Source organism: Polypterus senegalus, chromosome 12 (assembly GCF_016835505.1).
Source record: "Polypterus senegalus isolate Bchr_013 chromosome 12, ASM1683550v1, whole genome shotgun sequence".
Lineage (NCBI taxonomy): Eukaryota > Metazoa > Chordata > Cladistia > Polypteriformes > Polypteridae > Polypterus > Polypterus senegalus.
The window spans coordinates 34,892,613-34,912,524 of record NC_053165.1 but is presented as its reverse complement, the minus strand read 5'-3'; positions in this window follow the sequence as shown (position 1 = coordinate 34,912,524).

Sequence of the window (19,912 nt, the reverse complement as noted above, 5' to 3'; positions counted from 1 at the left end):
TCAGATGTAAGCTAAGGGAAAACGTGATAAGGCAGACTCATGTGTGGAATGCTCAGACCTTGAGTCCTTTGCACAAACATTTTTCTGTTTGCTAAAACAAAGCATGCTATTACATGGTTTTGTAAAACTTACTTCTCAGACATGAATTAGTACAAGGGAACGAAGAGAACATTCGTCTTCCACATTCCCCCCTTTTTTAGCAAACAAAAATATTTGATCAGGGGAGAGTTGAGTAGGAAAGGGTAGGAGAGGAGTGTGGGGTGGCTGTGCTGATCTGAAGCATTTTTTCTTTGTGTAAAAAGTAAGCCTTTGCCATAGAGGCAGTAAAATACTTGGATACAATGTATCTTATCAAGGGAACAATACAGCAAGCTACAAGCAGGAGAACAATTAAAGCAACCGTAAGAGAGATGAAAACTGATTTAAGCCATTGGCCCCAGGACCCAAAAGTGGACATAAACCATTTGTCCCAAGGATTAGAAATGCCAGAATTAGTAGCTAGTTCATGTCAAATCAGCTAAAGCACGGGTGATTGATCCATCAGGAGCTGTATTATTAGGGATATAGGTACAGCATGCATCACCAAACATAGCACAAACGCCTCCTTTCTCAGCCAAGAGCATATCTAAAGCCAATCGATTTTGCCAGGTCATGAGGGATGTTTTATCAAGTTGCTCATGGATACCTTCAACAGCTTCTTTAGTAAAATTTAAGAATCTTTGTTGATTATAATAGAGGTAATTAATCCAATCTACATTTTTGTTTATAGTAACCTGAGGAAAAATAGACTCAAATTCGGCAACAACTTGGTCCCTTGCCTTGAACTTATCAGGGACTCCACGAGGGACTCGAATGGAATCAAAATACACCCCAGGGCCATGTAGGGAAAACTGGGAAGGGTCCACAGAATGGGGTTGACGATGTTGGCCAAACTTGGTCGACACATGGAAGGCAGTTAACGGGAAAAGTCGGAAAGGCATAACAAATTGTATTAAAGCAGAAGTGCCAGTCCAGTCAGGTGGAAGGATGTCAAGCAATTTAGACCTATGGCACATCCACCAAATATCAGTATTCTGAGTAATCAGAAAATTGATAATTTGGAAGCTAAACAGGAAGAATTAATCGGAAAAGTTTGGAAACAAAAAGAGGATGGGATATTACCAACATTTGTGCCACGAGAGGAAGTGAGGTTTCTAAAAAAACAGGTATAAATACCTTCATCAGGCTGGAATATCGGGGGAGTCATGGGAAGAGTAGGGGGAAAAAGAAGGGAAAGTGTAATGTAATTAGAGTCGATTGGAATAGAGGAAGAGATAAAAAGGGCAAGTAGGCAAGGAAGGCCAGTAGGATCAGATATGTTAGAAAGAGGAAAAGGGACAGTGGCCAAATGTGGCCTAGCTATAGCACATGCATAGCAATCAGATTGATTCACTTGTCTAGCTGAATATCATACCCATTCCAGCCAACGGTTCTGATCCCCATACCCAATTTCAATAGAAAAAGTGGAAGAAGAGGTGGAAATATTCATGACCTTGACCAGGGGTAGGAGAGAGAGGTGTGTGTGTGGGGAAATGAGAGGTGTTAGTAACAGGGTTCTCAACCTTAATTTGAAATCTCCCTAGAGGATCTATTCCAGATACATATGCCCCTAAAATACAGGTTCCTGAATCATGTAAAGAAGGGTTCTTCAGAGTAATGATCAAAGGGTTACAATGGTATTCGCACATTCATGAGGGGCATGTCCTTTTATAATAGAAAACGATATTTCAGACCATACTTCTGGGCCTTATAGGGTTGATAAACCCCAGTCATCAGTTCCAGTATTAGCCAAAACCCAGTCCCACATGTCACAGTTACTTCCGAATCCAGAGTTTGTAACAGTTACACACACATATTTGTCAGACCAGTTCCACTGGATTTGTCGATCAGTCCCACAGTCAATAATAGAACAGAAATCCACCTGAACTGATGTGGTGATTCCGAAAGGAAAAGTCAAGGTGACCAGAGCAGTCGACAAGGGGATGGAAAGACATAGTAGGACCACAATCAAGGGTGCCATCTTTTGCAATGTGAGATGTGAATCCAAGCAGGCAGTCCCTCAACTTTAACAGCATGTGGTGTCTACAGCAGAACTTGGAACGGTCCTCTCCACCGAGGGTGATGCCAATGTTTCCTTCGAGTATCTCTAGCCAGAATCCAGGTTCCTAATGGAATCGGGAGTCCTTTGATGGAGGACTAGTTCTCCAGGCCTGATTCACCTGCTCGTGGACTTCCTTCAGAGAAGCTCGGAGACCTGTAAGACTGGAAAGAAGATCATTGTCCACAGTATGCAGTGTAACATTACCTATGACCATGCCGACTGGCATGGGCCATCCGGTCAGAATTTCAATGGCGACAGCCCTAACTGCCAATGTGTTCTTCCCCTTAATCCCATCAAGGCCAGAGGCAGAGCATCAGGCCAAGTTAAATTTGTTTGCTCACAGATTTTAGCCAATTTAGATTGCAAGGTACCATTGCATCGTTCCACAATACCTCCACTCTGGGGGTGGTATTTGCAATAATGATGCACATTTATCTGGAGCCAGGTGGTTAATTCATTTATAATGGAATTTAGTGGGTGCCATTATCAGTTTGTAATTTCTGTGGTATTCCCCATCTAGGAATGATTTCCTTTATCAAAGCTTTTGCCACAGGTTTGGCATCTGCATGTTTGGAAGGGAAAGCTTCCACCCATGGAGAACACATCAACAATTACTTAACAGTATCGGTACCCTTTGATGGTGTTAATTCAATGAAGTCCATTTGAAGGTGTTCTAATGGACCCATTGGGTTAGGTGTAATGCGGGACTTACCTGGGTGCCCTTTCCTACATTAAACTTTTGACAGAACTGCTCTGCATATGTAGAGAAACCTACAGCTTCCCAATATTTTTCAACATCTTGAACCATGGCGTCTTTTCCAGCATGGTCTAGGCCATGGGCGATTTTTTCCATACCTGGGAAAGAAGCTTTTGGGAGGAAAGGTTTGTTAGTTTGCTTATGGGTCCAGACTCCATCAGAGAGGGACCCTTCTTTGGACCATTTTCTCTTCTCTGTGTCCGTGGCTGCATTCTGTAAAGAAATAATTTGATTATCAGTGTCCTGGTCATTTCTCTGTTGGAATAAAAAGATTGGTGTGTTATTATACGCAGCCCGTTTAGCAAAATGATCAGCTAATTTGTTTCCTTTACTGACAGGATCCTGTTTTCCTGTGAGAGCTTGACATTTAACGATCGCTAGCTTTGATGGTTTTGTTATGGCCTCTAAGAGGGATTCTTTTAGTTTTTTATGTTGAATGGGCTTGCCAGTACTGGTCTTGAATCCCCTGAGTTTCCATAATGCCCCATGATCATGGCAGACTCCAAAAGCATATCTAGAATCAGTATAGATAGTTACAATTTTTCCCTCTGACAACTGACAAGGGTGAGAGCTATCAACTCAGCTGCCTGCGCACTTAAACTTGAAGAAATTTGGGTTTGCTTCCAGCAGGTGGTCACCTTTGACCACTGCATAGCTGGTTGAAGGTGTTCCATTTTCCAATCATAAAGAACACCCATCCACAAAAATTATCTCTCCTGTTCTTAAGGGTGTTTCCTGTAGGTCTGGTCTAGGTTTTATAACCTTAGATATTTCATCATGACAGTTGTGGGTTCCCCTTGATTTTCAGTTGGAAGCAATGTAGCTGGATTTAAGGTGGAGCACCTTTCTATGGTAACGTTTGACAATGTACAGAGTATATTTTGGTAGTGTATTTCCCTAGCAGTAGTGAGATGTGAGGTTTTAGCCTGTACTAAAATGGAGTGTACGGCGTGAGGCACTTTTACCACTAGGGGGCTCATGAGCACTATATCTGTACTGGCTAGCACGGCCTCTGTTGTGGCTGCTACAGCTCTGAGACAGGTTGGATGTCCCACAGCCACTGGATCCAATTTTTCAAAAAAATAGGCTAAACCTTTGTTTTTTCTCCATGGAGTTGTGTAAAAAATGCATTCATATATCCCCCCTTTTCGTCCACAACAGAGTGAGTGGACGAGATAGTCAACAGTCCCAACGCATGCACAAACAGTAGGGCATTTTGTTTTTTCACAAGATATATGTATATATATACCCTGATCTACATACTCTCCAATAAACAATGGTAGAGGCTTCGCTTCTAGCGCCGACGTCCGAGGTTCGATTCCTGAGAGGGGGTGCACTGAGTATGTACGTGCGCTTCCCGATTCATTTTACCCTCGCATCCCCTTGGTTTGAGACGTATGAAAAAATATGCGGTTAACGCAGAAAGACAGATCACCAATTGAAGCTTTATGAATAATGGATACTTTATTCGCCATCAATTCAGTGTATTCATTAGATGAATGGTAAAAAAGTAAGAGCGAGGGGAGGGTGACTTATTGAGGCACGCAGGCAAAACCACAATAGCACGCGGGCTCGATGCGTCGGTGCGCGTCAACTCGATCTGAATTGCGTGATCACATTCGAAAAAATATATCTTTTCAAGTTCTATTTAGTCGACACAAATATCTTTGGTTGGAATGTAAGGCGAATTTACTCTTTACATTTGTATGGTGAAGAAAAATGTATGCAATGATGCCTACATTTAGCTTACATTCCTACCAAAGATATTTCTGTCGACTAAATAAAAATTCCTTTTATTTAAAATTGAAATAGAACTTGAACAGATACAATAGTTCATAATATCCACACAGACTTGCACGTAAGAGCAGGAGTCATCCGTTTTAACAAACTGCGTATTGCACTGATACGAAATAGCCTGCCCATTTAATTATTTAGGAATGGATAAATAAATTAAGATTTTGTACAAATAATGTTTTTCATTTGTCTTCCTTGATGGATTCTGGCACCCCTAGCAACAGTTGCTCGCACCCCAAAGAGTGTGTATATATATATATATATATATATATATATATATATATATATAGTATATATATATATATATATATAGTGGAACCTCGGTTCACGACCAAAAAGCTCGCCAAACTTTTGCCTCGGTTCACAACCACACACTCGGTATACGAACAAGCCAGTTTCCCTTGCCTGCCTGAGCTGAGCTGAGAGAGAGAGAGAGAGAGAGAGCAAGAGCGAGCGAGCACGTGCCTGCTGGGGAGGAGGTGGAGGAGATTGCTGCACTGTTTGCCTGCCTATCTGCAGCCAGTAAGTGCAAGCAAACCATCCGCCCAATTCCACGTGCCTGCTGGGGAGGGGGAGGAAGAGATTGCTGCACGTGTTGGTTTGCACTTACTGGCTGCAGATAGGCAGGCAAACCATCCCCCCAGTTCCTTGTGCCTGCTGGGGTGGGGGAGGAGGAGATTGCTGCAAGTGTTTACCTGCCTATCTGCAGGCTGTATGTGCAAGCGCACCATCCCCCTACCACAGGCAGGCTGAGAGAGAAAGCGAGCGAGCCACGTAGCTGCAAGAGCTCTGTTCATTGTTCTCCTTCCATTGGCTTCTAAGCAAGTGAAGAGTGGTGAGAAGAAAGTTTTGAAGAAAATTGAAATCGAAGTAAAGAAAGAAATTACAAGAGGTGGAAAAACTGTTTACCAGTTTACTCATTTACCAATCTGAGAACCCTCGTGCTTTCAAGCAGCACAATGTAAACAAAGCCAGACTGCCAGTAATGTGGGGGGCAAACACGAAGGGTTGGGTCACAAGAACTTTGTTTTTGGAATGGCTGCATGAGGCTTTCACTCCCACCAGCTAAAAGCACCAGAAACCCAAGAAATCACAAGAGAGAAAACACCTGAAGGAAAACACTTCATGCCAGAACTCGACTCATGCAAGGATAGTTTTCTTGGTGGTTTTTGTATTACAGATTTTTCAAAAGTTAATTTTTCAGTTCATAACGCGATTTGTTGCAATGTTACTTTTCTCTTTTTTCAAATGTTCGCTTTTTTCCTTGTGCTTAAAACTCATGAAAGTGTTTACAAATGGAGTTTTTCATAGCGCGATTAGGTGCAATGTTACTTTTCTCTTTTTTCAAATGTTCCTTTTTTCTGCTGTGCTTAAAACTCATTTTATAAAAAGTGTTTACAGCGTTTGGAATGTAAGGCTAAAATAGAGTGATCTTGTTACAGTACTTTTTTGGTTGCTTGTGAGTTGGTTTTTGCATGCACTTGCATTTGTTCTAATGTTTCTTTTTTTCTGCTGTGCTTAAAACTCATTTTAAAAAAAATGCTGCGCGAGCACCTGCTACAGAGAGATTAGAGAGCGCAAGCGAGCAAGCGCAGAGAGAGAGAGCGCGGGCAGCTGACAGGGAAGGGATGGGGGGAGGATAGGGGGTGTGTGTGTGTGTGTGAACGCGCGCGCACGCTACAGAGAGAGAGAGAGAGAGCGCGCGTGAGCCTGCCTGCTCCTGTAGCTGAGGGAGGGAGGGGCTTTGGTGGTGTTTGTGCTGCAGAGAGCAAGAGAGGGAGGGAGAGAGCGCGAGCGAGCCAGCTCGTGTAGCTGAGCAGGGAGCCTGGGTATTTTGTGTCAGTGTTATTCAATGTTTTTACATTAGTTTACTATTACACTGTGCATTCTATGTTGTAATTAACTATCTTTAATCTTAATCTTTACATATATTTACATATTTACATACAGTTTGTATGGTCTGGAACGGATTAATTGTATTTACATACAATCCTAAGGGTGAAACTGCTTCGGTTCACGACCAACTCGGTTTACGACCAAAGTTCTGGAACGAATTATGGTCGTGAACCGAGGTTCCACTGTATATATATATGTGCGTGTGTATATGTATACCTGTATATGTAGATATGTATGTATATGTATATATATGTATATGTATGTGTGTGTGTATATATACTTTGTATATGTGTATATGCATATATGTATGGATATGTATATATATATGTTTATATGTGTGTGTGTGTGTGTGTATATATATATATATATATATATATATATATATATATATATATATATATATACAGCAACACTCATCACTCACAACAGTGACAAAACAATTACATTGACAATCATGTTACGTTATTTTCAAAATGTTTTCTTTTTTAGTACTTCTTTAACACACTACTTCTCCGCTGCGAAGCACGGGTATTTTGCTAGTTAACAATATAATGGTCCACAGAATGGTCAAACTATTCTAAATACCATAGCTGCTTTAGCATTGTTACTCTCACTGCACCTTCTTCTTCTTTCAGCTGCTCCCTTTAGCATCATCTTTTTCCATATTACTCTAACTGCACCACTCGGAGTATATATATCACTGTATCTGAGTGTGAAATCACAGATCTACAGCAGCTGATCATAAAGAGAATTATCAGTATACAGCATCAAGCACACGCTGCCTCAGCCATGCTGCCTATTTGAACTGTTCTCACACGGCAAATGATTCAGAGCCTTTCCTGTAGAGACCTCGTGGTTCAGAAACAGTGTCATCCCAAGAACTATAAACGCAATCAATCAGTCAATCAAGTGCTCCTTGTAGAACTGTTTGTACTTATTAGTACAATCACCTCACTTTAAACTTGCACTACAGTTATAATATTGCACAACCTGAGCCACTTTATAAAGCGCGTATTTACATATGATGACGATATCATTTTTAAGATGAAATGCAGCAAAATATATGTATTATATTATACAGATAAAAGTTTAACTTCATTTAAATAATCTATATTGTTAATAATTAAACATGTGAGGACACGGTGTTTCTGCGCTACAAGTAGCTGGCGCTCTGTTCACGAATTGTTCCTGCCTCACCCTGTATTCTTGCTGGGGCTGGCAAGGATAGATGGATAGAATAATTAAACATGTACTACGAAGATATTTCAATGTTCCTTAAAAGTTTTGAAGAATCAGTGTTCTAAGCTTACAGATGGTTTAACGTTTATTACAGAGCTGATTGTGTGGTGATTGGGTATTTGGAGAAAGAAAAGGACAGGAATTGGGGGTTAGTATATTTGAAAGAGACAGTACTGCTGCAATAAACTATTTCATTTTAAGGTCGCGCACAGCGCAGCAAGCATCTTGCGTGAGACCTGAACAATCACTGTGCCACTGTGTTCCCATGTTTAATAACATGCCTTAACTCCTATCATCATGAAAATGATATCACGTATATATCTCAGTATTTTAATTATTCAGAGAGCTGTAATATTACGAATGTAAGCACGTAGTGCACATAGAGCACATAGAAGATGAAATACAAAACAAAGCATATAACGTGCTACTTTAGTTACGATGGGATTTGAGAAACTAGTAAAATAAACAATTTTAAGATGAAGTTTATGATGTTCTACTTTAATGACAAAATAAACTACGTGATTAAAGTGGAAATTTCAAGATTAAAGTTGACATTTCTTGCTTTTTTCCCCACTGTGTGCCTATTTTTTTTTCTCTGTACCCTAATAAGTTTTCATATAACACTCAGACGGTGGGCTACGACTCGCCTTTTCACAGCAACTTTGATATCTGACAACTTCTTTTTTATTTCGGGCACTGTGCAACTTTGTTAACTTGAGCTTTCAAGTTTCTCTGACACTCTATGTCACTCGATCAACTTCCTTTTGTTGTTTACACCACTGTTTAAACCAAAAAACAGTAAGTTTTTCCTTGCCCCCACATGGTATTCACTGAAATTCTTCTGTTTTCCCCGTGCTTTTGCCATTGCCTTTTCACAGAACGCTGAGTTTAAGGGCTATTTATATTGATGTGCATATTCAAAAAGGTGTAATTCTGGGAGGAGTTTGGGGAGTGGCAGCAGGTGCGTGCTTGTGCGTTACTTTTCACGCTGACCGGGATTCATGGCGTGGAAGACCATGGAAGCTGGCAAACGCACAGATTCATGCATCTAGATTTTTTTTTGTGTATACGCACATTTCCGCTTTTGTCCTTATGCATGTTTAAGTCTGAATTCTATACACGGCCTTATGCATAAGGCCCCTGAGCATTTAAACATGACTATTGAAGATGCTGCTGCAGCAGTTGTCTGTGATGGGAAAAGGTGCACTTTACTTTCAACTCTTTGTGAAGCTTGAGGGGTACTGGTTTCTATGCAATCCTGTTCTAGAAGTTATAATTTGTGAAGATGATTTGCTAACTGTTCATTAACTAGACTTCAAACTTTGCTGTTTTCATAGAGCCATATCATTGTTCTCCCAGCAAATTCATTGAAATTCTAAAACATTGGGTCTTTTAAAAAAGTCCTATTCCTAGTACTGCTCTCACTCTTATCTTGTTGATCTCTCTGCTCCTGTCACTCCACTAACTCCTCTCCTTAGTATAATCAGTGGAGGCGAAATTCTAGCAACAGCAGCCACCAATTGACTCCCTTCCTGGCCACCTTTGTGTTGGCATTGTTCGTACATGCTGATCCTAGCTCTGTCTCACATTTGCCTATCCCATCATCTGCAGGATCCATAGGAGTGCAAGATAGCACCTGCTGCCAAACTCAACAGAAGCAATTTAATATACACCTGAAGTGCTTCTTCCTGCACTCCTCCATGGAATTTACCCAACCACTTCGCCACCTTTCACTCACTCTGGCTGTCAACTGATTCTCTCCTTTCCCCCATGATTTTTCTTCCTCGATTTCTTGTCATCTTCTATCCTACTCAGGCTGTTTGTATACTCTTTGGGTGCAGCACCCTAATTAGCACCTGCAGAGTCCAATGTGGAACAGCTGTAGTGATCAACCAATCGTCTAACCTCCACACTGAGCACTCCTTTGTCACATAGCTCCACAGCCATGAGACACACTGCTTTAACTAAAAACCTGCACACTGCCACAGACCCCTAAGACACATCACCAAAACATAATGTGTTAAAAAATAATATTGTTGATTATGTCTTTGAATTTCTGTTCTTATTCTCCTCTTTTTGTTGTCTCAGTTAATGTTTAGGTAACTAAAGCCCTTATTACAAATATTTTACTCTAAACTAGCATTTTTCATATTGTAGCCCAGGTTCAGCATTCAATATAATAAATGCTCATGCCTTTATGGTTGTATTACAAATAAAATATAAACAAATATAATAGAAATAAAACACAACTCCTCAAGGCATCTATTAGTATTTGAATACCCATAAAAATTGTGCATAAATAAAATAAAAATTGTGCTAATAAAAAATATGCATAAAAACTCAACAAGCCTTACAACTAGTGAAATCATATTAAAACAAGGAAAAACAAATTTCACAAACTAGCTGTTTAGCAATAACACACGGCAAATAAATTTAACGAGATAGTGAAAAGAGTAAAGAGAAACTGACAAGCTCCATTTTCACTAAAATACAAATAACTTAAAATTAATCAAAATACCTTGAACATTAAAAGTATAAACATATATACAAAACATTTTAAAACCTATGAAAAAATAAAACCATTTAAATAATTAAAACCTATCAGGAAAAAGTGAAAATGTGTTGCACACACATTTTACTTCCTTGTTGCTTTACCATTGAACACCTGTTAGCCTTTGATATTTTCACACACCCGGCTCCAGGTTTTTCTAAGGCCATTTTATACAGGTGGGTGAATTTGTCTCTTAAAGAGACAACGCATACTTTGTTTAAAAAGCAAGTGTTGCTATTTGGCTATCCATCCATATTTAACAATCCTACAATATCATTAAAAAGATTCACAGTGAATTTCTTGTCTGCATTAGAGGCTTTATAACAAACTGCCAATGTCACTCCTCTATCACATTTAGTTTCTGTTTTACATAAATGTGTACTCTTTCAGTTTTTCCTGTCTTCCCAAATAATCTGTTGCTCTCCATGTTATAAACATCCAAATCCCACAGAAAGACCCAGGTTTCTGTTATTGCTAAAATACCATAATTATGGGCAGCTGATTATAACTCATTCGGTTTATTCTTGATACTTATGGCATTAAGGCAAGCAATTTTTAATTCATTACTCATTTTGTGTTATTGTGGTATAGTAATTTCAAAGTTGTCTTAAAGATTTTTGTTAATAATTTGCTAGTTTAAACAATCCTTATCAAACCTAGTCAAACTGTTCCCGAATTTATTGGTGCCATCCTGGTTCAAATGTAACTCAACACAGTGCAAGAGGTCCAGTCTTTTCCAAAAAGAACCCATCTGTCCAATACACCTATGCTTCTCTATCCTACACCAAGTGTAGCTGCATTTACCCAAAATTACCAAAGTTTTGCAGCTTCAGTATGCTTCATGGGATTTGGAAAAAAAGCTTGACACATTGAAATGATTCCACAGACAAAATATCTTAGTTTTAAAAACTAAAGTTCGCACAAAAATAGAGAAAAGATAGGTATTGCAAGAAAAGAAAAGTTCTGTTTAAGGCTTATATATCTTGTTTGTAAGTTCTGTCATATAGTTGAACCATTTCTAAACGATCAGAAAACTGTATGCCTATCCCAGTTTCATACTGTAAATGGGTCTTTCAGTCCCTGTTAGCACTGGGACCTATTCTAAACAACAACTGACACAATTAACACACTGCACTACAGATATAGCAAGAAAGTTCTATCTCATATTAAAAGACTATACTATTTTCTATGGCTATGGAAGAAAATTATATTCTATTCAAATTAAACAAACACTAATATGAATTTAACTTAAAGCATTAACTTTATAAGACTGGTTCTTACACCAAGATCTGAGCCATATGTAAAAAGACCAGTGTGTCAATTCGGTTCCACAGCTTAGCATTTAACTTCAAAAATCTGGCTTATGGAACTGGCAGCCTTAACTAGTTCATGTGTTTCAAGAAGAAGAAGACATTTTACTTATATAGTGCCCTTCCCTTCTTCAATGTGCTTCACAGAATCTCAGAAAAAAAACAGCAGGGTATATGTAAACAAGGGGTACAAATATATTCTGCATAGAACACTGAAACAGATAAATAAGGATATACAAACTTTAAATAGAGTAAAAGACAACAAACCAGAGTAAAATAGTAAATTCAACACTAGAAGAAAAGCCTAAACAAATATCATAATTTGTGACATAACACATAAATTATCCTGAGCACCTGGACAGAGTGGTAAACTGAAAGAAGGAGCAGAATGTTAGATTAAGTTAAAAGCCTTCCTGAACAGATGAGATTTAAGTAGTTTTTTAAAAGAATGAATCAAGTCAACTTATATAATTAATTTCAGGAGGTCATTCAAAACTCTGAGTGCTCTGCAGCTGAAGGTTCTGACACCCATAGAGTACAAGTTAGTGTGGGGCTCAACAAGATTGCAAGAAACAGAGAAAGTTATTGAGCAAACAGGAGCATAGCGATGGAGAAGGTCACCGATGTAATGTAGTACAAAGCTTTGGAGGTTATTAACAGAATTTTATATTCAGTTATGTAAGACACAGAGAGCCAGTGAAGGCAAAGCAGAATGAAAGTTATGTGCTTGCTGTTGCTGGTTTGTGTAAGAACTCTTGCAGCAGAGTTTTGAGAAACTCTGCCGATATTCGCGTTTGCACTTCATGAGAACCCTCAGTGCCATGATGTGGTCGATGGTAGACTTCTTAGGTGTAAAACCAGATTGTTCCAGTCACTAGTAGGTGAGCAAGTGATCACGGATCCTATTGAGGACAACCCTAGCCTTACCCGGCACCGAGAGCAGTGTTATTCCCCTGTGGTTGCTGCAGTCCAGGCGATCACCCTTCCCTTTCCAGATTGGGACGACAAGTCCCATTTTCCGGTCAGTTGGGATGATGCCAGTCTCCCAAATGGAAGCAAAGATTGCTTGCAATGCCTGGAGGACAGCCGCACCACCAGCCTGGAAAAGTTCACCCCGATCCCTGCAGCCACCCCCACACTCCCTCCACCCCAGCTGGTTCACCACCTGTGCAATCTCAGTAATATTGGGTGGTTCACAGCTAATTGGAGGATCAGAGATATCCAACGTCTTAGCCGGAGGATCAGCTTTGAACAACTGCACAAAGTAGCCAGCCCAGTGCGTCACAACTGCAGTGTCATCCGTAAGGACTGTTCCATCAGCTGCCCTGACTGCAACTATCCGAAGAACAGATTCAGATGTGGGTAATGCTTTGATTCCTCTGTAAGCAGGACATGGGTCACTAGACCACAGATGATGTGTCACTTGCTCACAGATTCCTCTAACAAACACCTTTTTATCTGCCCTCAGAGCCCTCACAGCCATCCCTCTCAGTTCCCAGTACAGACCAGAGTTACCATTGAGCCGTCCATCGATGCAGTTCATGGCGCTGGAAGCAGGATCCAGCGATTCTCAGCTCCTGACGTTTTGCAGTCAAGGAACACGGAGCCACTTTCACCACGATCACCAGACCCATAGGGACTGAGACAATCCTCATAGCCAGCCCTGTCAGTGCCAGTGGCTGCATTGAAGTCACCCATAACCAGAGGAGTGTCACCTCATGGGCACCCATCAACCACCGAGTGAAGCTGCGAATAAAATGTCTCCCTCGCCGAGACATCACTCACCACGGTTGGAGCATACACTCAGACAACAGACAAAGTACTCAGGGAGTGCCATGATCTGAGTCTCATAATACGCTCGTTAAAAGGAGTGACATCAGACACCATCGGAAGAAGCCAATCTGCTACAGCAACAGCTACTCCCCGAGTATGACAGCCATTAGACTGACCAGACCAATAAAAGGTGTATCCACCTACAGAGATCTGGCCAGTCCACGGGTCTGTGCACCTAAGAGAGTGCTGCCACTGAAATGCAGAGTTTACACAGCTCCTCTGACAGCAGAGGAAGATGATCATCTTGCTGGAGAGACAAGACCTTCCATGTGCCCACCGGTATGGGCCGCCTCAAATAGGGATATAGCCAAAGAAAAGGAAATCATTCAATTTACATGCTCCTGTCAATAAGCAAAAAGCGAAGCCTAAATATCAATCAGCTGAGAGGTAAGAACTGCTGTCTTATAATCAAGAGCTTGCAGGGTCAAGCCCTGGTTCTCCCTCTTTTGAGTAGTGAGCTGCTATTATTATCACTATTAAATAATAAAAACATACATTTGATTTGAGTCTGTAACACTCTCTGTAAATTTTTATTTATTTATTTTTTATTTAGTTTTTTTCTCTTAGTCATGTTCACATGGTATAACAAACTTGCCTCTCCCTCCCTGAATTGATGACGTTTATCTCCATTCTTTTTACAAGATCAGTGATGACCACAGTTGGTGCTGTGGTTGATGCCTGGTCAGAACTATTCATTGCACCAGCAATCAAAGATACGCTGCTTCATGACCACTATCTAGAGTATCATGCGCCATTGGCACTTTGACAACAAAGACACCTGTGCAGAACGTGAGAAAAACAACAACAACATTTATTTATACAGCACATTTTCATACAAACAATGTAGCTCAAAGTGCTTTACATGATGAAGAAAGAGGAAACAGACAAAATAAATCAGAAATAAAATTAGGGAACACTAATTAACATAGAATAAAAGTAATGTCCGATGGCCAAGGAGGACGGAAAAAAAAACCAAAAAAAAACACCAGACTGCTGGAGAAAAAATTAAAATCTGCAAGGGTTCCAGGCCATGAGACCCCCCAGCCCCCTCTAGGCATTCTACCTAACATAAATGACTTCAATCAATCCTCAGAAACAACAGATTTGCTCCGATCTCGGACTTCTGCTAATGTTTTGTTGAGAACTGTGTTTTGAGTTTCAACACAGGGTAACATATTACTATTGATGAGCAACTGTTTCCAACCAAGGACTTGGTTGAATTTGGACTTCAGTCCTCACACATTATACACTTCACTTCATCATTTTGTCAATTATTACTATAACATGAAAAAAGTTTCTGTTTTAGTTATGTGTTCAATATTTCTTACCTCGCATTTCCTGTCATCCTTCTTTTACACGGATCGGTGTAGACACGGAATATACATAAAATGTTTGTATTCCAAATAATGATATATTATCCACCCTATACAATTTAGCCCCATAGAAAAGCTTCTTTGCCTCAGTCAAACTATAAAGCAGGACTGATCTGCTACACCCAGGCTTAAATAATGTCTTCCTCTGAAGAAATAATGTTATCACTTTCAAAAATTGAAGCTGCTGTTGTAATTTTCAGAATTCAGATAAAATACAGGGAATGTAGAGATGCCACAAATACATAACTAATTTGCCCTCAAGTGTGCACCTGTTTAGGAATCTGCTATATTCAGTTCAAATGAAACTGAACAAGACCATCATACTGACAAAGTGATTATTCTGTGTGTGACGCCATATTAGATTAATGTTTTCCAAGAATTTCTTGCAGGGTTCAGAACAAAGTGAATCCCAAAACTAAATTCTAAATATTTGATGTGTTTGTACAGTATTAGTTGCATAATTCTCTTTTAATTTGTAATGCAATAACTCAGTATGAAAAATTCTTTACACATTATCTATTCCTTCAAAAGTATATTTCTTGAAAGGACTGTTTCAAGCTGTGCGCTGGTACATAAGAGGATAACTATAGTTTACAATTCTACAGTTTTCTTTTCTTCTTCTGTTTCTAGGTTGCAAACACAGCAGGTTTGCTTTTTAAATGCAGAAAACATTAAACAACCCAGTATGAGGAAGTATGAGATATTATTGAAGGAATGGACTCTATATGCAATATTTATCATTACAAATCTAAGGTTTGTAAAAAAAACAAAAGGTTATGCAATCATTTTAAATAAGTGTGTAAATGTTGCTCATTTAAGTATCACCACATTATTTACAGTTTATATTAAACAATATACAAGACATGCCAGTACTTTAGTAAAAAATAAAAGTACACACATTTACTTTAAATAATTAGATTTTATTGAGAAATATCATCTAATGTTATCTTCCAGGTCATTGTTTCTGGTGAGGGTTGAATTGTTTATTGTCAGTTTCTTATTCCAAGTATTCTGTTTAACGTGTTTAGATATATTTCCAAGAAAGGAAATTAAAGGAGTTCAAATATTTTAGTTCTTAATGCCAGAAAGTATGCCACAGTTTTAAAGGGAATTTTTCATAGGTATACTGAATTGGAAAATGTACATACATCAAACTGTGGCCGGTTGGCACCCTGCCCGGGATTGGTTTTTGCCTTGTGCCCTGTGTTGGCTGGGATTGGCTCCGGCGGACCCCTGTGGCCCTGTGTTCGGATTCAGTGGGTTGGAGAATGGATGGATGGATGGACATACATCAAATCACTAGCATATGTGTTCATTATACATACAAAAATACAACTGTAGTGGGAGACAAGGTCAGAAAAATATATGCAAACTGCAGGGCCAGGTTATAAAACTGTCAACCTTAGCATAAACTGAAAATGGAACTGACTCTATTTTCTTAGACCACTCAGGTGTTTCTGTTTCAACACTATCCAGAATCCAACTATGTGATCATAAACTGTTGACCGCTTACTATGCCATATTTAATTTTGCTGCGACTTATACCTGTAATAACTACATAGAGGTATATTGGAAGTAATTTTCTGATTCCTTGAAATTAGCCATTGTCAGATCTCCTTTAAAGAAACAAAGTTAAAAATGGTATTAAGTCTACATTGAATACATTTTCAAAGTGTTTTAAACTCTGGATCTTTAAAAATGGGTCTTTTTGAGAAATTTAAATCCTGCTGTTACCCTAATCACAGAACTGAATGATACTGCAATCTCCACTAATGCAAGCAATGGCAACATTATTATGCTTTTAAATATAAATACAGCTTTTGATATTGTTGATCAGAGAATGTTACTACAGCGTGATTTACTTGCCCTAACAGATACTGTTCTTAGTTTGGTTCATAGCTTTCATATTATTACACGTACAGGATTCTGAAGTCAGTACTCCGTAAACTCCTTTTAATGGAGTTTATAATGTCCATGTGGGTATGGTGCTGGGACCATTGTTCTTTTCCATATTTATATTTTTGCCTTGAACAAATGCAATTTTTTAAAAATAGTTTCATTCATTCAACAAATAATACTTTTTTATATATTTATTGAATTTATTAAAAGCATATAACAATCCATACAAGGAAGCCAAACTTAACAAAACTAAAATAAAGTCAAATCAAACCCCACCCTTGAGCAAAAGAGGAAGGCCAACAACCAGACCAAAACTGTTAACAGTAGTAAAAAAGAAAAATTATTCTCCCCCAAATATAAATGCTTATTCTAAAATGTTATTGCTTAGATCTTGCTAGGTTTTAAAAAAAGTTTTGAACAGATCCTCTAAGTGGGAATTTGATTTTTTCCAATTTTCAATAGTATATAACATAAGTTACCCACTAACTTAAAAGAGATGGGTTAGGATTCTTCCATTTGAGCAAGACAAGTCTATGTGTTAGTAGTAAAGGCAATTACAATTTGTTTGTCCTTCTCCACTTTAAGCCCATTTGGGAGTACACTAAACATAGCTGTTAGTGGATTAGGAAGGATAGTGACACCAAGGCTGTCTGATGTTATTTTGGTACATGCCCAAAACACGGGGCCCACTGAAGATGGGCTCGATTGCAACGTTCGCAATTTGGATTTTGTCCTTGAAATATATTGGACAATTTCAAATGAGACAGATGCACTTGATAAAAGATTTAAAGTTGAATAATTGAATGTTTCGCACATATGGAGCTAGAGTGAATTAGAGTTTCTGAAATGTTGAGTAAGAGATCATTTTTCTACTGTACTCTAGGATCTTTAAAAGGAAGAGACCTTAAGATGTTTTTATATATTATAGAAATGCTGTCTGATTCCCCAAGACTGATCCATATCTCTTCTGGAATAGAAATAGGTGGGAGGTGAGGAATACTGAGCAGATTTTGTTTAGCAAAGTTTCTAATTTGGTGATAGTGGAAAAATTGTGTTAATGGGAGATTAAATTTGGAGTACAATTGTTCATAGGATGCAAAGACATTATTTATAGACAAATCTCTAAATGACTTAATCCCGTACGTTTTCCAAACATTAAAAAATGTGTAAATCCGAGGGAGTGGAAAGAGGAGGTTACCATGCAGAGGTGCCACAGATAAGATATTCTCTAACTTAAAGTGCTTCCTACATTGGTTCCATATTCTGAGCGAATGAAGAACAAATTGGTTGTTGGTATATTGACAATACCTTGTATTTAGTGGAGTACAAAGAAAGGAATATAAAGAAGTGCTGCAGGATTTCATTTCTATTGCAGACCAAGCTAGTGTTTGTTCATCTATTTGTGTCAATGTCCAGGTTTTTATAGCTTGTATATTTGCCGCCCATTAATAAAAATTAAATTAGAGCCATGCTGCCTTCTGATTTAGGTCATTATAGGGTTGCCATTTGAATGTGTGGATGTTTTGAATTTGAAATAAATTAGGTTATGATTCAATCTCATTTCTTAAAAAAGATTTGTTAATGTATATGGGGATGTTTTGAAATAGGAACAGAAGTTTAGAGAGGATATTCATTTTCACAATGTTAATTCTTCCTGCTAAAGTAAAATGGAGAGTAGACCATCTATGCACGTTTTGTTTAATTTTAGCCATGCAAACACCAAAATTTTGTTGAAAAAAGCTTTATATTTACTTGTGAAATTTACCCCTAGGTATTTAATCTGATCTGCAATGATAAAAGGGAAGATGTCCAATCTAATGTTGTTAGCTGAAGAATTAACTTGAAAGAGCGCACATTTTTTCAAATTCATTTTAAGTCCAGATATCTTTTGAAATTTTACTAGTCCTGTTAGGGCTTTAGGCTCAGTGTTTTGTGGGTCTAATGTATGCAGTACCATATAATCTGTATATAGTGACATTTTCTGTTCAAGTCCTTCTCTGAAAATACCCTTTATCACATGCATTTCAAAAGTAATAATAATAATAAAAATAATAATAATAATGCATTTTATTTATATAGCACCATTCCCATGCTCAAGGCACTTACAGAATATAAGAAAGAACGGCAGGGTATACAGTATATAGCATAGTACAAACCAAACAAATAAATAAAGAAGATTAAGACAGTACATTCAGAAAAAAACCTAACACACAACATAATTGATGGTCTGGCACACACACATACAGGTTACATGAGCAACTTGACAGAGAGGTAAACTGACAGAAGGGGAAAGAAGTTAAGTAGAGCTAAAAGCTTTCCTGAACAGATGAGTTTTAAGTTTTTTTTTTAAAAGAATTCATGGAGTCAGCTGATCTGATTAATTTCGGTAGGTCATTCCAGAGTCTGGGCGCTATACAGCTGAAGGCCCTGTCCACCCATGGAGTGTAGATTAATGTGGGGCACAACAAGATTGCCAGAATCAGAGGACCTTAGTGAGCAGGCAGGCACATAGTGATGGAGAAGGTCACTGATGTAGTTTGGCACAAGGTTATTTAAGGCTTTGTAGGTTATTAGTAGGATTTTATATTCGGTTCTGTAAGACACAGGGTGCCAGTGAAGACGGAGCAGGATGGGTGTGATGTGCTCGCTGCTGCTGGTTCGAGTAAGGACCCTTGCAGCTGAGTTTTGAATAAGCTGGAGCTGTGATATAAGATTAGAAGGGGCACCTGCCAGCAGCGAGTTACAATAATCTATACGGGATGTGATAAAAGCATGGACAAGTTTCTCAGCGTTAGAAAAGGAGAGGAAGGAGCGAACACGGGATATGTTACGGAGGTGAAAGTAAGAAAGTTTCTTAATGTGATTTATGTGGGCGGTTTAAGAAAGGGAGGAATCAAAAATGACACCAAGATTCTTTGCAGTAGAGGCAGGTCTGATGAGATCATCACCAAGATGGACTGGGAAGGAGCTCATTTTATTAAGTTGCAATGTAATTTTAAAGAGTTCTGCTCCATCCAGGTTTTAATTTCACTAAGGCAGGTTGTGAGCTGAGAAAGCTTTGAAAAGTTCCACTTTTAACAATGAAGTAGAGTTGAGTATCATTTGCATAAAAATAATAAC